The sequence below is a fragment of the Schistocerca serialis genome, chromosome 2 (assembly GCF_023864345.2).
Source record: "Schistocerca serialis cubense isolate TAMUIC-IGC-003099 chromosome 2, iqSchSeri2.2, whole genome shotgun sequence".
In the NCBI taxonomy this organism is placed as follows: Eukaryota; Metazoa; Arthropoda; class Insecta; order Orthoptera; family Acrididae; genus Schistocerca; species Schistocerca serialis.
Genome location: NC_064639.1, coordinates 946,924,028 through 946,945,657, shown reverse-complemented (window position 1 = coordinate 946,945,657; position 21,630 = coordinate 946,924,028). Strand labels below are relative to the sequence as shown.

Genomic DNA, 21,630 nt, shown 5'->3' with positions numbered 1-21,630 from the left:
ACCGCGCTGGTGGAGAAATGAAACACCCAAAGTTGTGGCCAGCCTGGGAACACGTTGCAGACTATGCATGCCGTCTGTGATAATCACATGCCGTATTGAGAACTGTTTTCCGCCTTTTGTAGCCGGCTGCAGTGGCCGAGTGGTTCTAGGCGCTACAGTCTGGAACCGCGCGACTGATACGGTCGCAGGTTCGAATCCTGCCTCGGGTATGGATATGTGTGATGTCCTTAGGTTAGTTAGGTTAAAGTAGTTCTAAGTTCTAGTGGACTGACGACCTCAGATGTTAAGTCCCATGGTGCTCAGAGCCATTTGAACCATCTGAATCAACCACCTTTTGTAGTAACCCGGGGCCATCATGAATCGCTGTGACTTCAGTCTAATTTATTGTCTTTCAACAAAAATATCATTGCTGTTCGTCTCATAGCGTATTTCTTTCTGTTACCTTCTGCACTGCACTGCACTGTACTGTAGAAATTCTATGCGTGATCTATGTTTCAGCGAGCTATTTTCTTGGTTGGTGATAAATTATGCGAAAGTTAATTTCGTCCTCAAGTTTTGCGTACCAGGGTAGTTTCAATAGTTTTTCCGAACGACGACGATTTAATTTCTGAGAAGAGATTGGTTTGGGCGTTAGCATTCACGTAGTCCGTTGCTGAACTGTTTCAGGACTGACGCTGGTATCCCTCTTGGCCTGATGAATGAGTACCGGGAGGAGTTCCTGTCTGGAGCGCGGTCTGGAGTCTGCGAGGACAGGGTGGAGCAGTGCCGGATGGACCTGGAGCGAGAGGGTCGTCTGGAGAGACTACCTGGTGGAGAGCTGGCGCTGCGCTAGACCCTGGACTGCAGCAGATTCCAGCAGGCGAAAACTGCAGTTTCTGTCCACGCTCCCGTAGATGGTCGATAAGAGCTACGTTTGGGGAGGGCTCATTGTGTTAACTACAAGTGTGACTGATACAAGGACGATTTGAATGACTTTTCTTCCAGTCTCCTGTCTGTGACTGTAATGATCCTCTGAAACAAGGAGCACTTAGCAAGGTACGAATTCAAATGTTACTCGAATATTGACGTATATATTCCAAAACAAATATTTTCATTGCAACTACGAGAGTTTCTGTATACAGCAAATTCTGAAAGTCTAGAGGTGAGTGTAGGAGTCACAATTGCAGCTTGAAGCGGTGCTCAAATGACAGGAAGGAACAGTCTTACAATAGGAGTGACTTAATGTGTGTGTATAACTTGTAATGCGATAATTATGAGCTACCACATGATGAGACAATGCTGTCTAGATAGACTCTTCAGCACCCTACGACTGTGGAATGTATGTGTACCAGTAGTATGATTCCTCTTGAACATAGTGACCAGTTTTTGCTGCTAGTATCATCTCAATCGTACAGTGTGACTGTAATGTGTTAAACACAACTGCTTCGCGCGATAGGCATTGTCACTGAGCAGCAAGCAACAAATGGTGAGTGAACTGTATCCAAGCCTTTCCTCGCTGCCTCACAAATAAGCACTCCGTCGAAATGGATCAGACTGGCCTACTGAGTGTACTGGCTCACCTGAAAAGTATCAAGGAGAGCATAATTGCATTCCACGAGATAGGTAACCACGTGTTGTTGGAGGAGGAGTGGTAGGGGCTCGACTGAGATCTGAGTTGAACAGGGCTCGCGCGATCGCCTTTCGAGCCATTCTGAAAGTCTTAGTTCCTGTCACAAGTATATTGTTCGTCGGTTCGGTGCCTTATTGGCGGTGAATTGCGAAGGATGAAATACTGTCACAAACCATAAACATTAGCAAATAGTATTGTACGTCGTAAGCGGTATTTAAATGATTTGAATAAAGGTTTTAAAACAGGTTTTTTTATTTATTAGTGATTAAACTGTGGAGACATTTTATTTATTATGAAATAGATGCATCTCAGAAATATCATAACACATATAAACAGCTTGTTACAGTTGTACAATATTCTCTAGCCTATCAATATGTTTCATTCATCACTCTGACAATAAAGTTTCTGTAATTTACCAATATATTTTTCCAGTTATTATCCTGTGATGGTATAAGGACATTAACAACACATTCCATTATGATCCATATCCATGATCATCACTTTTCAGTTGACTTTCAACGTTACTGTATAAAACAAAATAGTGATATATCTAGTGAAACTACGTGCAGCACATCGTACATTGTAATCGTTATGTAAACACTCCTGTTTTTAGGATCAGAATTTTTCGAGGTATTGTCCCCCATTCGGATGTCCGGGAGAGGAGTGCCAAGGAGGAGGTGACCATGAGAAAAATATTGAATTATCAACGGAAAGATAACGTTCTACGAGTCGGGGAGTGAAATGTCAGAAGCCTGAACGTGGTAGGGAAGCTAGAAAATTTGAAAATGGAAATGCAAAGGCTCAACCTAGATATGGTAGGGGTCAGTAAAGTGAAATGGAAAGAAGACGAGGATTTCTGGTCAGATGAGTATAGGGTAATATCAACAATGTGAGAAGGATTCGTTATGAATAGGAATATACGGCAGAGAGAGTGTTACTGTGAACAGTTCAGTGATAGCGTTGTTCTTATCAGAATCGACAGCAAACCAACACCGACAGCGATAGCTCAGGTTTACATGCGCACGTCGCAAGCTGAAGATGAATAGATAGAGAAAGTATATGAGGATACTGAAAGGGTAATACAGTATGTAAAGGATGATGAAAATTTAGAAGTCATGGGGGACTGGAATGCAGTTGTAGGGGAAGGAGTAGAAGGAAAGATTACAGGAGAATATGGGCTTGGGACAAGGAATGGGAGATGAGAAAGACTAATTGAGTTCAGTAAAAAATTTCAGCTGGTAATAGAGACGAATCATAACAGGATGGATGAGGTATATTTGGAAAAGGCCGGGGGATAAGGGAAGATTTCAGTCAGATTGCATCATGGTTAGACAGAGGTCCCGAAATCAAATACTGGATTGTAAGGTGTACACAGGAGCAGATATAGATTCAGATCACGATGTAGTAATGACGAAGAGTAGGCTGAAGTTTAAGGGATTAGTCAATAAGAATCAATATGCAAAGAAGTGGGATATGGAAGTACTAAGGAATGACGAGAAGCGCTTGAAGTTCTCTAAAGCTATAGCTACCGAAATAAGGAATAGCTCAGTAGGCAGTACAGTTGAAAGGGAATGGACATCTCTAAACAGAGCAGTCACAGAAGTTGGAAAGAAAACCGTAAGTACAAAGACGGTAACTGTGAAGAAACTATGGGTAACAGAAGAAATACTTCAATTCATCGATGAAAGAAGGAAGTACGAAAATGTTCAGGGATTTCAAGAATACAGAAATACAAGTCGCTCAGTATTGAAACAAATAGGACGTGCAGGGGAGCTAAGACAAATGGGTTGTGTGAAAAAATGTAAAGAAATCGGAAAAGAAATTGTTGTTAGAAGGACTGACCCAACATACAGGAAAGTCAGAACACCCTTCGACGGAATTAAAAGCAAGGGTGGTAACATTAAGAGTTCAACGGGAATTTCACTGTTAAATGCCGAGGATAGAGCGGATAGGTGGAAAGAGTGAGTTGAAAGCCACTATGAGGGGGAAGATCTGTCTGATGTGATAGAAGAAGAAACGGAAGTCTATATGGAAGAGATGGGAGATCCTGTATTAGAATGCTAATTTAAAAGAGCTTTGGAGGACTTGAGATCAAAGGAGACAGAAGGGATAGATAACATCCCATCACAACATCTAAAAACACTGGGGGAAGTGGCAAGAAAATACTATTTACGTTGATGTGTAGAATGTATGAGTCTGGTGACACACCATCTGACTTTCGGAAAAATATCATCCTCACAATTCCGAAGACTGCAAGAGCTGACAGGTGCGAAAACTATCGCACGATCAGCTTAACAGCTCATGCATCCAAGTTGCTGACAAGAATAATATACAGAAGAATGGAAAAGAAAATTGAGGGTGTGCTAGATAACGATCAGTTTGGCTTTAGGAAAGGCACCAGAGAGGCAATTCTGACGTTGTGGTAGAGAATGGAAGGTCCGCAGCTCGTGGTCATGCGATAGCGTTCTCGCTTCCAGCGCCCGGGTTCCCGGCGGGGTCAGGGATTTTCTCTGCCTCGTGATGATTGGGTGTTGTGTGATGTCCTTAAGTTAGTTAGGTTTAAGTAGTTCTAAGTTCTAGGGGACTGATGACCATAGATGTTAAGTCCCATAGTGCTCAGAGCCATTTGAACCATTTAGAGAATGGAAGCAAAAATCAAGAGACATTCATAGGATTTGTTGACCTGGAATAAAGCGTTAGACAATATAAAATAGTGCAAAGCGTTGAAATTCTGAGAAAAATAGGGGTAAGATGTAGGGAGAGACGGGTAATATACATTACGTACAAGAGCCAAGAGGGAATAATAAGGGTGGATGACTAAGAACGAAGCTCTCGGATTACAAATGGTGTAAGATAGGGACATAGTCTTTCGGCCCTACTCTTAAATCTGAATATAGAAGAAGCAATGATGGATATAAAAGAACGGTTCACGAGTGGAATTAAAATTCGAGGTGAAACGATGTCAATTATATGTTCCACTGATGACATTGCTATCATGAACGAAAGTGAAGAATTACACTATGTGATCAAAAGTATCCGGACACCTGGGCGAAAATGACTTACTAGCGTGACGCCCTCCATCGGTAATGCAGGAATTCAATATGGTGTTTGCCCACCCTTAGTCTTTATGACAGCTTCCACTGTCGCAGGCATACGTACAGTCAGGTGCTGGAAGGTTTCTTGGGGGAATGGCAGCCCATTCTTCATGGAGCGCTGCACTGAGGAGAGGTATCGACGTCGGTTGGTTAGGCCTGGCGCGAAGTCGGCGTTCCAAATATAGCAAAGGTGTTCTATAGGATTTAGGTCAGGGCCGGCCATTGTGGCCGAGCGGTTCTAGGCGTTTCAGTCCGGAACCGCGCTGCAGCTACGGTCGCATGTTCGAATCCTGCCTCGGGCATGGATGTGTGTGATGTCCATAGGTTAGTTAGGTTTAAGTAGTTCTAAGTCTAGGGGACTGATGACCTCAGATGTTAAGTCCCATAGTGCTCAGAGCCAGAGCCATTTATGTCAGGACTCTGTGCGGGCCAGTCGATTACAGGGATGTTATTGTCGTATATCAACTCCGCCACAGGCCGTGCATTATGAACAGTTGCTCGATCATTTTGAAAGATGCAATCGCCATCCCCGAATTGCTCTTCAACAGTGGGAAGCAAGAAGGTGCTTAAAACATCATTGTAGGTCTGTGCTGTGATAATGCCACGCAAAACAACAAGGGGTGCAAGCCGCCTCCATGAGAAACACGACCATACCATAACACCACCGCCTTTGAATTTTACTGTTGGCACTACACGCGCTGGCAGATGACGGTCACCGGGCATTCGCCATATCCACACCCTGCCATCGAATCGAGACATTGTGTACCGTAATTCGTCACTCCACACAACGTTTTTCCATTCTTCAATCGTTCAGTGTGAATGTTTACGCTCCTTACACCAAACGAGGCGTCGTCTGGCATGTACTGAGATGATGTGTGGCTTATGAGCAGCCGCTCACCATGAAATCTACGTTTTCTTGCCTCCCGCCTAGCTGTCATAGTACTTGCAGTGATCCTGATGCAGTTTGGAATTCCTGTGTGATTGTCTGCATAGACGTCTGCCTATTACACATTACGAGCCTCTTTAGCTGTCGCTTTTGTACTATACGTGTCCCTTCACGTTTCCACTTCACTATTACACCGGAAACAGTGGACCTAGGGATGTTTAAGAGTGTGGAAATCTCGCGTACAGACGTATGATACAAGTGACACCAAATCACCTGACCTTGTTCGAAGTCCGTGAGTTCCACGGAGCGCCCCATCCTGGTCTCTCACGATGTCGAATGACTATTGAGGTCGCTGATTTGGAGTACCTGACAGTAGGTGGCAGCACAATGCACCTAATATGAAAAACGTATGTTTTTGGGGGTGTACGGATACTTTTGATCACGTAGTGCTGAATGGAATGAACAATCTAATGATAACAAGATATGTATTGACAGTAAATCGAGAAAAGACGAAAGTAATGAGAAGTAGCCGAAATGAGAACAGCGAGAACCTTAACATTAGGATTGATGGTCACGTTATAGATGAAGTTAAGGAATTCTGCTACCTAGGCAGCAAAATAACCAATGACAGATGGAGCAAGGACGGCATCAAAAGCAGACTTGCACTGGCAAAAAGGGCATTCCTGGCCAAGAGAAGTCTGCTAGTATCAAACATAGGCCTTACTTAGACGAAGAAATTCCTGAGAATGTAGGCCTAGAGAACAGAATTGTTTGGTAGTGAAACGTGGACTGTGGGAAAACCGGAACAGAAGAGAACCGAAGCATTTGAGATGAGGTGCTACAGACGAATGATGAAAATTAGGTGGGCCGATAAGGTAAGTAATGAGGAGGTTCTGCGCAGAATCGGAGAGGAAAGGATATGTGGAAAACACTGACAAGGAGAAGTAACAGGATCATAGGACATCTTTTTAGACATCAGGGAATGACTTCCATGGTACTAGAGGGAGCTGTAGGGGGCAAACCTATAGAGGAAGACAAAGATTGGAGTACACCCAGAAAATGATTGAGGACGTAGTTTGCTAGTGCTCCTCTGATATGAAGAGGTTGGCACAGAAGAGGAATTACTGGCGGGCCGCGTCAGACCAGTCAGAAGATTGATGACCCCCCAAAAAAATTGCCGAACAATCATTCCAATAAGTTGTGGTTGCAAAATACTAACGCTATTATGTACGGAAAGACTGGATGACTGGTAGAATCTGACATAGGAAAAAAAATTTGAGTTCAGGATAAATAAAGGAACACGCAAAGCAATTCTGATATCATGACTTACATTAAAAGATAGGTTGAAGAAAGGCAAACCCAAATTTGCAGCAAGTTCATTGATAGAGAGTGTAATTTTAAATGAAAAGCATAATATTGTATATGTTGCACAGGATTAATTTATTTAGTTATCCAGTTTGCGGCTTACAAAGCCAGCATCAGGCCTTAGCTAACTGTCCTCGTCAAAGAAGTTACAACATTTGTAAGCAACATTGGAAAAGATGTTACTCTTCTAGACTGAGGCACTACAGCTGCTTAAATGTCATCTTTGACAACGCAAAGGTAATGCCATTAAAAAGTCAAGATCTAAGCAAACCAGGGAAAACATTAGGATTAGGCTCGAGAAACAGTACCTCTACAACAATTCAAAAAAACAATCCGAATAAAAAGAAGTTGTTACTGCACGATAGTACTACAGAATAGTTTGAAAGGTACGTATGGAAAGAAATAGAACCAGAGTAAAAACAAAAAGAAAAGAATTGACAATTTTAACAACTGGAGTATAAAGGCAACTACAATAAAACAAAACAAAAATCAGGAGAATGGAGCAATAGAAAAGACAGTGTAAGAAGCTTTGGAAAACTGTGAGGACTAAGTGAATATCGTAATAGGGGAAGTACTGAGCTGGTCATTTAGTACTGAAGAAGCATTGTGGGCCAAAAGTTTGCCAATTTCCAGTGGTTCCAACACGTTAAGTTTTTGGCATTTGTTTGTTATGTAGAGTACCTGGGACTGTGGCTGATAGCATGAGCTCTATATTAATCCTTACCTGCGACACAAAGTGAAAATCTGTTCCACTCTGCCACAATACCTGTAATGTGTAACTTCGCTGCAAGTCGACTTGAAATGTAATCACGTTTCACATGTAAAGCGCTGTAAAATAAATCCGCGATAAATACGCGATAAGTGCAATGCTTGCACATAGATTTCAGAATTAATCTCGCCACTGTACAATGCGTGTAAGAATGGTTGTACACAGCAAATTTTCCATCGAGAAGAGAAAAATATGAGGGTCAAGAATTAAGTAAATAGCCTGGCTAGGGAATCTTCTAAGGCTGGAGGATACAAGAACTACAAAGAAGATCTTCCAGTGAAGACCAACAGGGAGAAAATTAAAAGGAAGACCACGTAAGCAATAGCTGGATGACGCGGAAGGAAACATCTGAGCCCTAGGAATCAGAGAATGGAGAAGGAAAGTAAACAAGAGGGCAGAATAGAAGGAAATTGTTAAGAAGGCAAAGACCTACGCAGGATTGTGAAGCAACAACAAGAAGAAGATTAGGTAAAACAAAATCCTGTTTCAGCTTAGTTCCTGTATTTTAAATGAGAAAGCAGGTAGGGTTAAAAAGACATTATTTGAAGGTATAAACATGATCCTATTAAACACTGTTGGACTAACAATGACTTGCACAAGCACGAACACATAAAACTGTCGTTGTAAATTACAGAGTTTCAACAAGATATAGTTTCTCCATTAAGTGCATTTGAAAAGATGAAGAGAGAGGTAATAATTCCCTGAGAACATGTAAGGTGATCGGAAAATAACTGCCCAGACAGTGTTATATTAACCCTGGACTGAATTTCTCGCGAAATGAAAAATAAGTAAGTCACTCATAGCTAGGCTCTGAGCACTATAGGACTTAACATCTGAGGTCATCAGTCCCCTAGAACTTAGAACTACTTAAACCTAACTAACCTAAGGACGTCACACACATCCATGCCCGAGGCAGGATTCGAACCTGCGATCGTAGCGGTCACGCGGTTCCAGACTGTAGCGCCTAGAACCGCTCGGCCACACCGGCCGGCACTCATAGCTAGGCACTGGAAGATAATGCAAATGCACTACCTCATTCAGCATACTCCGAGATGGAGGAAACGGCATCCCCATACTATCAATGCCAACGGTAGGAGCCGATTACAAGAAGTCGTGACCAACCAGGAGGAAGCAAGCAAGTAAGTAACATTATCTGCTCGTACCGTCATTAACTCTAGTAGCCCAGAGAGGTAGTCTCCTACCACGCGCCCAGGAACAAAACTCCCTGACGCAAATATTACAGATGCTGATACTGCAGCCACGTCTCCTCATACAGACATCTTACACATAGTTTTCTCAAGCGAGCTCTGTGGGAATTGATGCCGCACCTAACAGGAATGACCTGTTTAGCGCCTGTGTCGGGAGAATCTCACCACCCTGCGAAAATTCATATGGTCCGGTTAAAATTACTTGAAGTTGACGTCTATCACTTGCCGATACAGTGTTGCCACATCCGCTGCCGGCTGCCGCTCGGTAACAGACGACACACAAACACGGCGGGTCACTTCATAATTGGTGTTGATGTGTAACGCGTAGAAATGTTGGAAGTGGAGGCCGCGTGGTATGAAGGAAATTGGAGATGTTCTGTCGACAGCCGATTTTAAGTGACCAATGACTGAACTGTGGTAGACGAAGCACCTTGCAGCCTTGAATTTTAAGTCATGTCCTAACTTAACCACAACTTCGTGGTGTACAATGTATCCGAGAAAACAGCAATCAACTATCTGCGGCAGAACTAAAATCACGATCGCTTTGTTCACGGCGTTTAGGGTAAACTCTACGAGCAAGCCTCATAAAAAATAATAATAATAAGTTTGTTTGCATAACCATCCTCCGCAGCAAAATTTCAGTTTTAGCGGTGAAAGCAAACTGTAATTTCTCGCTGCCACTGGCTGCCTGAAACTATCCTCACACTGGCGACACGGGATCACGCTTTACCAATCGATAAAAGTAAATGGCGAGTGACGAGGGCCTCCCGTCGGGTAGACCGCTCGCCTGGTGCAAGTCTTTCGATTTGACGCCACTTCGGCGACTTGCCCGTCGATGGGGATGAAATGATGATGATTAGGACAACACAACACCCACTCCCTGAGCGGAGAAAATCTCCGACCCCGCCGGCAATCGAACCCGGACCCTTAGGATTGTCAGTCTATCGAGCTGACAACTCCGCTACTGGGGGCGGACCAATCGATGAGCAGGCATGGATGGCACTTGGCTGCAGATTATAGGGGACACAAGCAGATTCCAAACGAAAAAAGAATGATAGAAAGAGGAATAATAGCAAATAAAAAGATCAATACGATGATGAAAATGATACGGCAAATATTACAAATAAAAAAATTACATTTAAATCAGTTAGCTGAATAAACATGGTGATCAAAGTCGTTTGATCAGACTTAGAGAAATAAAAAATTTTGCTGTGCTGGAGCAGATTCAAACTACTTTTTTTTCTTTTTTTTTTTGGCAGTTGTCACGATCGATCTTTTATGAATTGTCAGACTGCATTACATGCCAAGCAAATCAAATTTGTTCCTTTTTATTCTGTCTATTTTGTTCAAAAACACCGTAGACAAAAAAAGGAAATACGAAAGCATTATATACCATCATAACACCAAAAATTTGTTTGCACGTTAGGAGAATAGTACTCTTGCCCTACTTGTTAATTACAGCAAATTACATAAACTAATACTTCGTGGGGCCGAGCGGTTCTAGGCGCTACAGTCTGGAACCGCGCGCCCCCTACGGTCGCAGGTTCGAATCTTGCCTCGGGCATGGATGTGTGTGATGTCCTTAGGTTAGTTCGGTTTAAGTAGTTCTAAGTTCTAGGGGACTGATGACCTCTGAAATTAAGTCCCATAGTGCTCAGAGCCACTTGAACCATTTTAAACTTCGTGGTAATTATCTCCAGATACTTCAGTAAAAGAGAATTGCTAGAATTATCTCTCAGAAATGCAAACAGTGCAGCTTCACAGTACCTTCGGAGACACCGCAGCCTACTCTGCATGTCCTTGAGTTCATCCTCGACTTCCAGTGACAGACCAGCATCTGCCTGGGCTGCGGCGACGACGGACGCTGCTGGAGGAAGGGAGTCCGTTACGGCGGCTGGGAGCTTGTCCAGTGTGCCTGCTGTCAGCTCCCATAAAACCTTTTCGACCTTTCCTGGGCTTCTTCTTCAAGCTCTTCCTCCCTTCGTCCCCTTCCACTGTCTCTTCCAACAGCTCCCTCATTATTGTTGTTGCTTCTGGCACTTGCGCTAATGACTTTTAGCCTGTATGAATTCTGTTCACTTCTGCTGTGAACCAACAACTAAGTGTGGCTGATTGATTCTTAATTTTCATCTGTACAGAATTGGGATGAGCCATCATAGTATGTATTTTTTTCACCGCTTTCTTTCGCTAAAATCGTGCAGACACTTATCTTTGCTGCTTCTTTCAGCGATTTCTTCACTTCCTCTTCTTCCCTCTGTATTGCTCTTATTTGCCGGTCCTTACTTTGTGGGACTACTCATTAACCAATTTCTTTCGATTTTTTTATGGTGCCTTCCCGAACAGCCCCATTTTCAACCAGAATGACACCTCTTAAACTTTTTATGACACTCACTCCCCCATAGCACGAAACATGTGATGTTGGCTGTTCTTGTACAGTAATAGGCTAGATATCTCACTTCACATGAACCATAAAACTGAAACTGTAATGACTAGAGAAACGGGCGCGATAGGTTGTAAAAAAAGCGGCAAACTACGTGTAATTCACTGCAAAATGTTAGTTTAAAATCTCTGAAAATATATTCAATGACTAACATTGTCTAAACCACAGTCTCTGAACTGCATGTTAGATTTATACACTAACCATTATGCTATGCCACTACACTGAAAATTGCTGTTGCATTTATGATTCTGCTGTTCCAGTGGCAACGATTAATTGACAGCCTTCAAAAATTCGGCTTCACGTGATCTCGAGCGAAGCTCATCTAAGCTAAGCCGATCTCTGTGATTTTAATAAATATATAAATGACAATAAATCGCGCTTTGTGCGGAAGGATCCAGCAGTGTTTGGTTAGTGCTGCGTATGAATCGTGTGTATTTCGTTTTCATTGTTTTGTGTGTGTGTGTGTGTGTGTGTGTTTGTTTGCTGTTTTTGTGTGATTACCGTCTGTGATGAAATGTGAAATCAAAGGGCCAGATCCAGGATTCGGGATCCAAACACATTAAGAAAGAAAGCCAGACAAGGAACTGGAAGTGAATTGACCAATTTTTGTGACAGTTTGGCGACTACTAAAGGTTTGGGAGTGACGTTGAACGCTCTGATTGGAGGAAACCCGCTACAACACATCAAGTGTAAACTACCAAGTAATTTTAATCGGACTATAATGTATCTTCCATATGGCGCTGAAACAAGGACTATGAGGAAGAAAGACAGAGAAAGGTTGGAGGCTTTTGAGATCGGGACATGGTGGAGGAAGGAAAGAATAAGTTGGATGGACAGAATAAAAAATGAAGAGGTACTGAGAAGAGTGGAAGAGAAAAGACAGTTACTAGATGTAATAAAGAGAAGAAAAAGAAATTGGATTGGGCATATATTAAGAAAGAATGACGGAGTGATAAAAAGCAGTTTTAGAAGGTTATGTAGAAGGGAAAAGGAAGCGAGGAAGGAAGAGATTCCAGACACTGGATGCATGATGGACGGTACAACATACAGCAGCCTTAAGAAGGAAGCAATGGATCGCAGAAAATGGAGAGGCAAAGGACCTGCTAATATAGCAGATAACTGATGATGATGGTAATGTATCTGCTCTATTCCCATCTTCTAGAGAACAGTCAGCCCTCTCAGTCCGTTCAGAAACTGGATGTTTAGCATGCTGTTACACTGCCGACGTCTTCAGTTCGAAGAAGTCTCCGCTCTGTGACTCACACCATCTCAGCGTAACAAAGGTACCTACATGCATTTCAAACCGCTTACTGTAGTCAAACCTTAGTCTCCCACTCCAATTTGTGTACCAGTTGTTGTCGTAAGCAGAAACGGAGCGATTTATCTCCCGTCCAAAAGGCATGATCCTTGGCTTCCGGGAAAAGGGTGGAAGCATTTCTGGAACGGCTAAGTTTGTAAACTGTCCATGTGCCGCTATGGTTAAAGTATATCGTGTATGGCAAAATGGCCCTATGCAAAACTGGTGCCCGAGGGAACTGTGGTGCACAAGTGTAGATGACGGGGGTGAAATAGAGCTGCGGCGATATGTGCGGGCGAACAGACGCGCAACTGTTGAGCAGCCGACCGACCTGGTGACTCAACGATGCTACCAATAGTGTCTCCAGTAGTGTAGCTGCGTATGGCCTCCGCAGCAGGCGCCTGGTTTACGCACCCATGCTGACGGCTGTTCATTGGCAACGAAGGCTGAAATCTGATCGCCAGTACCTCAACTGCATGTTCAATAAGTGACGACAGGTGGCCTTTTCAGGTGAACCACACTTTACGCTGCATCGGATAGATGGCCGTTGGCGTGTGCGGCGTGGTTCGTCGGAAAGCAGACACCCTGCAACAATCGTCGGAAGGGTCCACGCTGGAGAAGGGAGTGGTATCGACTGGAGAATATGTAGTCATTCTGAAAGGTACAGTGGATCAATTGAAGAATACATCTATGCTTGGGGACTATGTGCACCCCTATATGGAGTTTACTTTTCGTCGACACGATGGCATTTATCAGCAGAACAATTCAACGTGTCACATAGTTCGCAGTGTTCATGCATGATTCGAAGAGCACCGGGATGAGTTTACTATACTCCCCTGACCCCAACTCCCCCCCGCCCCCAACTCGTGCACCCCCCCCCCCCCCCAGATTTAAACGCAATCGAGAGTCTGTGGTACCACCATCGATTGGGCTGTTAGCACCATGGATCCTTCAACCGAGAATCCTAGCGACGTCCGCACTCCAAAAGATAGTTATTCAGGCTTTTGACAGGAGGTCACATTTATGGACTGAACAGTGTAGTTCAGTAAACGGAAACGTCCCATCACACAGGTATTACAATAAAGATGTTACGACGGCGACGTCTGTTCGCCCGCAAATGTTCATTTTGTTCTTCCCAGTCATCACAGTGTTCCCTACGCCTTTACGACAGAGAGAACCGGAGGATGGTGACGTGAACTCCCTGATCAGTAGACTTTGCGCCAATGTCCTGGATTAAATTCCAAACCTCTCTGCAGTCAAGTCATGAAGTAATGGCATGACGAGAGCATCATCTGCAACACGAATATGACACTACAATACACACACACTAATTACAGTCACTTACACTTAAGAGGTCCGGAGCTCGTTGCCTTGTGGTAGCGTTATCGCTTACGGCGCCTGGGGTCCCGGGTTCGATTCCCGGCGGGTCAGGGATTTTCCCTGGCTCCAGATGACTGGGTGTTGTATCGTCTTGATCATCATCCCCATCTTCTAGAGAACAGTCAGCCCTCTCAGTCCATTCAGAAACTGGAGGAAGGCAATGGCAAACCACCTCCGCTAGGACCTTGCCTAGTAGAGTGTTGTAGGTATCCCGCATGGTCCCCTAGGCTCCTCGGAGTATGGGACCTCATCATCATCACACTTAAGAGACACACTTGGCAAACAGCTTCTATACACCGCGAAGGGAAGGTGCCTGTGGGCACTACGGACAGGGAAAGCCTTTCCAATCAGCCGGCTCAACCTGCCCTTCATGCCACACGACTTCGCTTAAACGTAGTCCTCCACTTCAAGGAAACTGCCATATGCACACTACCATTTGGCGTACACATGAATTAAAGTTATGAGCGACAGATTACGGCAAAATAATGCACTTCTTTGAATAGTCACAGATAATGTGACTGTCTGTTCGCACTTTAACAGACGATTACTGTTATTAAATGTTATTACCAGGCGTTCTGTGCCAAGCACTCAGTTACATTGTCGACACTTCGTGTAATTTTGGAAAGTTTTCCAGAGCAACAGATTTTGTTTCACACCGGTTGTGTGGCACCCGGCATGCACTTCGTCTACACAGACTGGCTACTGAACGGTGGAGAAGTGTTGTATGTGCGTCGTCACTGTTAAAGGTTAATCGGCGACAAAGGCAGGATGGGAGCTTCACAAATCTTCTATACCACGTCAGACGCTGAGACGTCGGTTTCAGTCGCTATTCAGTGTTCGTCGCTTTGTTCTTGAGTTTTTCGCATCTCGCCGGCAGTGCAGCAGACACATCCGTGATATCGGATGTGTCGAGAGTCCCCATTCAGCTGTCCGTCTGGGGCAGGGGCGCCTTCCGACTCCTGCGACTGTTTTTGCTTTCTGCCTTCCGGGACGCCCACGTTCGACACGGTGTTCTCGATTGACTCTCCCCTTGTAATGGAACTGTCTTTTACGTTCATCTCCCACGGAATTCCTCTTCTCGACAGCCTAGCGAGTCGATCGCTTACTACATTCGAATCTCCAGCGAAGTCAAACGTCGCTCCAAGCTCCTTCTAAGATAAGGCGTATTCGTCGTTAGAAAAAGGACATAAGAGACGCACAAAGCTGACACAGACTGCGAGGGCTATTAGGAGAGTAAGGTCCGATAGGTCTTGAAATGGAAACGACAGTGAATATCCGATGAACCTTTGCTCAGATGTATTGAGCAATGTCTCTAGTACGCCTGTCGCGTGCGTTACGTCGCTCTTTTCAGTTTTGAGCACACAGTGAGCACGTAAAGATGCCTAGAACAATAGTGTCTCCCGCCAAGTACGGGTGCCCGCTGAGATGTTTCACCTGATTTCATGCAACCCCACATAACTTACCTGTCATGCATTTCCTTTTTCTAGTAATTTTCGGGTGCGCAACCAATTCCCTTCGCTATTCTGCCACGCTGTTTCGGCCCGGAGACGTCCGGCCATCTTCAGGTAAGTAGACGACTACTGAAGATCCCAGGTGCGTTCACGGTATTCATGCCGAATCTCGCTCAAGCGAAATGTGCTGCCATCTTTCGGCGCATGCGTCAGGCGAGGATATGCGCGGGACAGCCTAGTTGTGTATGCTGCCCTTGGTGTTGGAAAAGAGTGATGATCTAATCACTATCGAATAACCCCGACGATTCCACTCTGACTGGATACTTTTAACTGCATGATTCCAATTTTTATCCAACTGGAAACCGTTGCCACGATTTGTATGATTATCGATCCCTGTGGTGGCTAATCTTTTATGGAGGACTTTGAGAAGAAAGCACTTGGGTCTGTTTTTATAAAGCCCGTCATTTCCTTGCGTTATGCAGATGATACATTTGTTGTATGGTCTCACTTAAACCCATTACATAAGAACATTATGTTTATGATGAAGACTTGTAACGGTAACACCGATCACCTTAAACTGCAATCGATGCTAACGTTAAATCTCTGCGAGGAATTTTTGAGAACGTCGTGACCGTGAGGTAATCTAATGAGCCAAGCGGGGCAGCCGCATGGTCAGGGCACCTTGCCACGGTTCGCGCAGCTCCCCTCCGTCGAAGGTTCGAGTCCACCCTCGGGATGGAAGTGTGTTGTTCCTAGCGTTAAGTTAGCTTAAGTTAGATTAAATCATGTGTAAGCCATGGGGCCGATGACCCCAGCAGTTTGGTCCCGAAGGAACTTACCACAAATTTCCAAGTAACCTAATGAGAACAGAACAATCAGACTGGGATTCGTTTCCGAAACACTCCAGCAGAGAATAACCAACAGTAAACAGATGGATTAGGAACAGACGTTCTCCCAGCACAGAAGCAAGTTTTAATATTACATATTAATATCGGTCGTCAGCCTAATTAGGCATACTTGAGTAAACCAGTACAATAAAGCAGAAGGCAGCGTTAAGTCTAACTTAACCTTTCTTGACACACCCACTAAACTCTTTCTTTATATCTGTTCACACTACAACAAAGTAACCTAACCTTGCAGATAAATGTACTATTAACTTGGAAGTCAGACAAACAAATGGCCATTGAGATATCAAACAGTAACATATGCCTCTCAACAACACGTATCTTTAATGAACTTGATGCAGCCCCAACACACATGAAACTAACAGCAGTACTAAAAATGGAAGAGCATGAAATGATTCTGACTTAAATCAGTGGGTCTATTAATGATCATACTCTATAACATTATTGCTTAATACAGGGTCTCTATGCCTGTGCCTTGCAATGGAATAGCTAACACAGTAAATATATCTTTCTTAAGCACAGTTTGAAGCAATTAAACAGAATAAAAGTGTAACTACACTGGCTCTGAAGAAGCCTTTGCTTTGCTTCATTAACTAACTAGACTAGCACATGAGAACCATCAAACTTTTATGGTGTGAGAACCATGTTCATGAACAAAACTACTCAAGTATATATGAGAAATGGTTAGTATTCTCATCAATAATTATTAATTAAGTAAATCACAACAAACTATAACTCTTCAAATAACAAAGTTGCTTTGATAAGCATGCTTTTAACCTACTCAAAATATACACTCCTGGAAATTGAAATAAGAACACCGTGAATTCATTGTCCCAGGAAGGGGAAACTTTATTGACACATTCCTGGGGTCAGATACATCACATGATCACACTGACACAGGCAACAGAGCATGCACAATGTCGGCACTAGCACAGTGTATATCCACCTTTCGCAGCAATGCAGGCTGCTATTCTCCCATGGAGACGATCGTAGAGATGCTGGATGTAGTCCTGTGGAACGGCTTGCCATGCCATTTCCACCTGGCGCCTCAGTTGGACCAGCGTTCGTGCTGGACGTGCAGACCGCGTGAGACGACGCTTCATCCAGTCCCAAACATGCTCAATGGGGGACAGATCCGGAGATCTTGCTGGCCAGGGTAGTTGACTTACACCTTCTAGAGCACGTTGGGTGGCACGGCGTACATGCGGACGTGCATTGTCCTGTTGGAACAGCAAGTTCCCTTGCCGGTCTAGGAATGGTAGAACGATGGGTTCGATGACGGTTTGGATGTACCGTGCACTATTCAGTGTCCCCTCGACGATCACCAGTGGTGTACGGCCAGTGTAGGAGATCGCTCCCCACACCATGATGCCGGGTGTTGGCCCTGTGTGCCTCGGTCGTATGCAGTCCTGATTGTGGCGCTCACCTGCACGGCGCCAAACACGCATACGACCATCATTGGCACCAAGGCAGAAGCGACTCTCATCGCTGAAGACGACACGTCTCCATTCGTCCCTCCATTCACGCCTGTCGCGACACCACTGGAGGCGGGCTGCACGATGTTTGGGCGTGAGCGGAAGACGGCCTAACGGTGTGCGGGACCGTAGCCCAGATTCATGGAGACGGTTGCGAATGGTCCTCGCCGATACCCCAGGAGCAACAGCGTCCCTAATTTGCTGGGAAGTGGCGGTGCGGTCCCCTACGGCACTGCGTAGGATCCTACGGTCTTGGCGTGCATCCGTGCGTCGCTGCGGTCCGGTCCCAGGTCGACGGGCATGTGCACCTTCCGCCGACCACTGGCGACAACATCGATGTACTGTGGAGACCTCACGCCCCACGTGTTGAGCAATTCGGCGGTACGTCCACCCGGCCTCCCGCATGCCCACTATACGCCCTCGCTCAAAGTCCGTCAACTGCACATACGGTTCACGTCCACGCTGTCGCGGCATGCTACCAGTGTTAAAGACTGCGATGGAGCTCCGTATGCCACGGCAAACTGGCTGACACTGACGGCAGCGGTGCACAAATGCTGCGCAGCTAGCGCCATTCGACGGCCAACACCGCGGTTCCTGGTGTGTCCGCTGTGCAGTGCGTGTGATCATTGCTTGTACAGCCCTCTCGCATTGTCCGGAGCAAGTATGGTGGGTCTGACACACCGGTGTCAATGTGTTCTTTTTTCCATTTCCAGGAGTGTAGTTGGCTGTGCAAACGCCAGCACAACATTAAATTCAAGTTCAAACACTTTCTCATGAAATGAACACTGATAAAACTTTGTGATTATGATCAAAGTGCATAAATATAACAATTAGTAACCTTTTTCACTTCAGATCAATATTGTTGTTCTTTTAGCTAGTAACTTTACTATTTTCAGGCAGCTTTTCAAGTACGGCAAATTATTTAAGAAAATAACTGCATATTGATTTAAAAATGGACTGCAAGTGGAGTATTTCTCGAACGATAAAACTGAACTTTAAGCATTATAATTGCACACATTAGAAAGCAATCACAACTACTTTTACAGCTGCCAAATAAGTCTTTCCATAATAAATTAGGACACTTGGAATTAAGTAAATTCACTAGGATAGGATTCCTGTCCAAGTTTGTGATTTGGCATAACGACGGGTGTAAGATAGAGTTTTTAGCAACATCACGATTATTATTAAAATCAACCAAGTTTCATAAATATCTGATCCATTTACAGAGTGCCAAATAGAGACAGTTTATTGGAAGGCTGGTGGCACTGGTGGCGTAATTGTCAGCGGCTGTTAACCTGGCGGCGATGCAGTCATGGCAGTTCTGTTGGCCTCGCCCTGTTATAGATTTTCTTGGCGACGGAATTATATTTTTATACGGCCAAACACCATGCCATGATAATGGTGTCACCAAATGCAGCATCCAAGGCCCATAAATACTGCTCTTAAGCTCAGCTGGTCTCAAAACTCCAAGAATATGAGCCACAATGATCCGCTACTGCTAGCGAGATGTTAACCACAGCACTGCTCAGCCCAGACTCCTGACCCGTAACAAAGGACGAGTTGCCACTTGCGCGGCAACCACACCCTTTCCAATCCGCCAGGTTACTTCGGTAGCTGCGGGGCTTCCCCCCATCTTTTACATTGAACCCTACGTTCCTTTACTATGGACCAAGGCATTTACAGTGCATTATAAAACAATCATTCCAATAGTTATTTGATCCACAAGCTCCGTATAAACAACATTGTTCAAAAAATTCACTTAATTTAAATATGTGTACATAGTGAAAGAATTTCCATGACAGATAACAACACTCTACATAAGCAACACTAAAAATTGACATAGTAATATCGATACAGATACAAAATAGGTCGAAAATAGGTGTTACAGACTGAGAAAGATACAGGGTGTTTCAAAAATGACCGGTATATTTGAAACGGCAATAAAACCTAAACGAGCAGCGATAGAAATACACCGTTTGTTGCAATATGCTTGGGACAACAGTACATTTTCAGGCGGACAAACTTTCGAAATTACAGTAGTTACAATTTTCAACAACAGATGGCGCTGCAAGTGATGTGAAAGATATAGAAGACAACGCAGTCTGTGGGTGCGCCATTCTGTACGTCGTCTTTCTGCTGTAAGCGTGTGCTGTTCACAATGTGCAAGTGTGCTGTAGACAACATGGTTTATTCCTTAGAACAGAGGATTTTTCTGGTGTTGGAATTCCACCGCCTAGAACACAGTGTTGTTGCAACAGGACGAAGTTTTCAACGGAGGTTTAATGTAACCAAAGGACCGAAAAGCGATACAATAAAGGATCTGTTTGAAAAATTTCAACGGACTGGGAACGTGACGGATGAACGTGCTGGAAAGGTAGGGCGACCGCGTACAGCAACCACAGAGGGCAATGCGCAGCTAGTGCAGCAGGTGATCCAACAGCGGCCTCGGGTTTCCGTTTGCCGTGTTGCAGCTGCGGTCCAAATGACGCCAACGTCCACGTATCGTCTCATGCGCCAGAGTTTACACCTCTATCCATATAAAATTCAAACGCGGCAACCCCTCAGCGCCGCTACCATTGCTGCACAAGAGACATTCGCTAACGATATAGTGCACAGGATTGATGACGGCGATATGCATGTGGGCAGCATTTGGTTTACTGACGAAGCTTATTTTTACCTGGACGGCTTCGTCAATAAACAGAACTGGCGCATATGGGGAACCGAAAAGCCCCATGTTGCAGTCCCACCGTCCCTGCATCCTCAAAAAGTACTGGTCTGGGCCGCCATTTCTTCCAAAGGAATCATTGGCCCATTTTTCAGATCCGAAACGATTACTGCATCACGCTATCTGGACATTCTTCGTGAATTTGTGGCGGTACAAACTGCCTTAGACGACACTGCGAACACCTCGTGGTTTATGCAAGATGGTGCCCGGCCACATCGCACGGCCGACGTCTTTAATTTCCTGAATGAATATTTCGATGATCGTGTGATTGCTTTGGGCTATCCGAAACATACAGGAGGCGGCGTGGATTGGCCTCCCTATTCGCCAGACATGAACCCCTGTGACTTCTTTCTGTGGGGACACTTGAAAGACCAGGTGTACCGCCAGAATCCAGAAACAATTGAACAGCTGAAGCAGTACATCTCATCTGCATGTGAAGCCATTCCGCCAGACACGTTGTCAAAGGTTTCGGGTAATTTCATTCAGAGACTACGCCATATTATTGCTACGCATGACGGATATGTGGAAAATATCGTACTATAGAGTTTCCCAGACCGCAGCGCCATCTGTTGTTGAAAATTGTAACTACTGTAATTTCGAAAGTTTGTCTGCCTGAAAATGTACTGTTGTCCCAAGCATATTGCAACAAACGGTGTATTTCTATCGCTGCTCGTTTAGTTTTCATTGCCGTTTCAAATATACCGGTCATTTTTGAAACACCCTGTACTTTACCCTTCCTAAACGAGCTAGTACCTCTTAAGAATGATGGATCATTGGGACATTCTGTGCACAGAAAACCCACACAGATCTATATCTGCAGGCGTCTAGCTGCCATCAACCAGCACAGACCACCGGTGTTATCAGTACCTTAAAACATTGGGCGCGCGTAATATAGGGCGATGAAAACCTCAACGTAGAATTTGAACGCTTGGAGAAGGTTTTTTAAAGAGAATTGCTAAAAATCACATCAAACAGGGAAAGCCATGCGCAGCTATAATAAAAAGAAGCAACGCACTAATGACACT

At 44.5% G+C, this 21,630-nt stretch overlaps 1 pseudogene; it reads right to left on the bottom strand.

Annotated features, from left to right (window-relative positions):
• Positions 1–1,555: 1,555 nt before the first annotated feature.
• LOC126456538 (charged multivesicular body protein 3-like) lies at positions 1,556–11,281 on the bottom strand (annotated as a pseudogene).
• Positions 11,282–21,630: the final 10,349 nt, after the last annotated feature.